General features: G+C 35.7%; 2 protein-coding genes across 2 annotated transcripts in view; both read left to right on the top strand.

The window, feature by feature from the left end:
* ptpmt1 (protein tyrosine phosphatase mitochondrial 1) overlaps positions 1-888 on the top strand; it is a 4,737-nt gene extending 3,849 nt beyond the window's left edge. Inside the window, exon 4 of the mRNA XM_020927634.2 lies at positions 1-888. This exon is cut by the window's left edge and continues 210 nt beyond it. The gene's annotated coding sequence lies outside the window, so the exon portion shown is untranslated.
* Positions 1-2,500, top strand: part of dnase2 (deoxyribonuclease II, lysosomal) — a 167,196-nt gene that overhangs the window by 96,371 nt on the left and 68,325 nt on the right.

The raw sequence follows: 2,500 nt of genomic DNA on the forward strand, positions 1-2,500 counted from the left end.
CGACACAAACGACACGACAAACGACACAAACGACACAAACGACACAACAAACGACACGAACGACACGACAAACGACACGACAAACGACACAAACGACACAAAACGACACGAACGACACGACAAACGACACGACAAACGACACAAACGACACGACAAACGACACAAACGACACAAACGACACAAACGACACAAACGACACAAACGACACAACAAACTATCAAAAATCGTTTGTTCTGTAAAAGTTTGTTTTGTGTGATTCTGTTTTTTTTTTTATCTGAACAGTTTTATTTTGGTCGATGAGTCAAAATGTGCCTCAGCCTCAAAACAACAGAAAATTAAACCAAACATTTGTGTTTGGTTTGTGTTGTTTTGTGTGTGTCTGTTTTCATTTGTGTTTATTTCTAAAATTATTCATTATTATTTTTGTGTAAATTATATTTTGTTCATTTCTGTTCAGTTGACGACAGCGACTTTAACAAAACTCCACAAAACTCGTGAAGAGAAACGACCTGAGTCTGTGGAAAAGTCTGCGTGATTATAAAAATATGAATCAAAAGTAAATGACTAAAGACTGATCAGACTCTATAAATCACATGTCAAATTCAGGCCTGGGGGCCAAATTTGGCCCGTGATATAATTATATTTGTCCCGTGAGATCAAATCAAATCTGTATCAGAGCTGCTGCCGCACACAGAGACGACAGACACATGATTTATTTAAAATGTTATTATTATTTTATTTTCTGTTTGTTCTAAATTCAATGTTTAAGTAAAACTATTATTAAACATTTATTTTAATAAGAAAAGTTTTAACATTACAGATCTCCAAAGAATAGAAATCATGCAGATGTTGGTGACATTTTTCAATAAACTTAGTCCCAGTTTTTCATTTTGTCTGTGAGTTTGAGTTTGTCTCTTCTGCTCTAAAAGAATCGTTCATATCTGAAAAACTAAAGCAGCACAAACAAAGCTTTTTGCAGCAGAAACGACTGACAGAGTTTTTGTGCAGGTTTGAGTTTGATGAAAGTCGACTTCACAGACATGATCCTGGGGTTTTTATTTCACTTATTTTTGTTTTGGCCGTAAATAAATTCCTTTTCTTAAGATGGACTCTGCTCTGAATTCTCTCCTGTACTTGCCGACCTCAGTGAGCTTCATTTGCCTGGAGCTGAACTCTGTGGTGACGTCTCGCTCCCTCAGGACGTTTCTTCTGCACTTCTTCTGTGGTCCAGGAGTTTGTGGAGACACAGAGTGAGGACACATGTTCTTCAGTGGAATAAACACAAACGAAATTGAAAAACAACAAAACAAACTGAACTTTATTTGAGTCTGGTTTGAATTTTTTTATTTGAGTCTGTTTTTTGTTCCGATCAGGAGAACACTTGATTTGTTCTTTTTGTGCTGCAGTGATGTTCCACATTCACAAAGTTTAAGTACAAGACGATTTACTTGTGTCATAAATAAAGATGCAGTTCGTCACTTTTCTGCTGGACGGACTGGATCCATGTGCTGTTCATTCTTTTGGATTTCAATCAAGAACAAAAAAAACAACAACTATAAAATGGGAAAACAGTTTGTTATTTAAATTTTTCAGTTTTAGTGTCAAACAAAAAACAGATTTCGACCTCGATTTCCAATATTTAATGTAAAGTTTATTTCGAATAACCCCAATCAAAAAACGATTTCTGTGCCAGTTTTAGTTTTGAAAAATCGTTGCAGTTTTGTGACAAACATGTTTCTTCTTTTACAGCGACGTGTTTGCGTCTTAGAAAATCTTTGTTGATTCACGACGAGAAACAGGAAGCAGAGATAAACTCCTTTGTTCAGTCGACTCCAGAAAACTAGAATAAAAATAGTTTTTATTCTAGATTCATGGTCGACTCTAAATTCACAGGCGACGCTGAACAGGAAAACTTCAGATAAACCAGAGAGAAAAGTAGAAAAGCAGAGAGCGCAGACCTCCGCCAAGGACCACCCCCGTTTTTTATATAAACTGCGATAAAATCAGTCTTCTGGATCAGATCCGGATCAGCCTTTGGAATATGAAAGAGGATCCCACTGTCCATCCCTGAGTCACATTTCATGGGGTTTGGTCAATAATAAAATTTTTGGCCCCATTTACCACAATGTTAACTAAAATTTCAAAGTGATCCAGAATCCAAGATTTCTTCCGGATCAAACCCAAAATGAAATCAGTTCTTCCTTTTCACATTTCCAACAAATCCTGAAAATTTCATCAAAATTGGTCCATAACTTTTTGAGTTATGTTGCTAACAGACAAACAAACAAACAAACAAACAAACAAACAAACAACAAACAAACAGACAAACGCCGGCAAAAACATAACCTCCTTGGCGGAGGTAAAAATATCAAAATTAAAATAGGCACCGAGACTGTTTTTTGACTGTTGTTATTTGAAATAAACTTTAGATTAAATATTGGAAATGGGTCCATGTACCGTTTGTTCTTTTGAATTTCAATTAAGCAGGAAAAACATAAAA

Source organism: Boleophthalmus pectinirostris, unplaced genomic scaffold (assembly GCF_026225935.1).
Source record: "Boleophthalmus pectinirostris isolate CB_2022bp ecotype Guang Dong unplaced genomic scaffold, ASM2622593v1 HiC_scaffold_6, whole genome shotgun sequence".
Taxonomy (NCBI): Eukaryota; Metazoa; Chordata; class Actinopteri; order Gobiiformes; family Gobiidae; genus Boleophthalmus; species Boleophthalmus pectinirostris.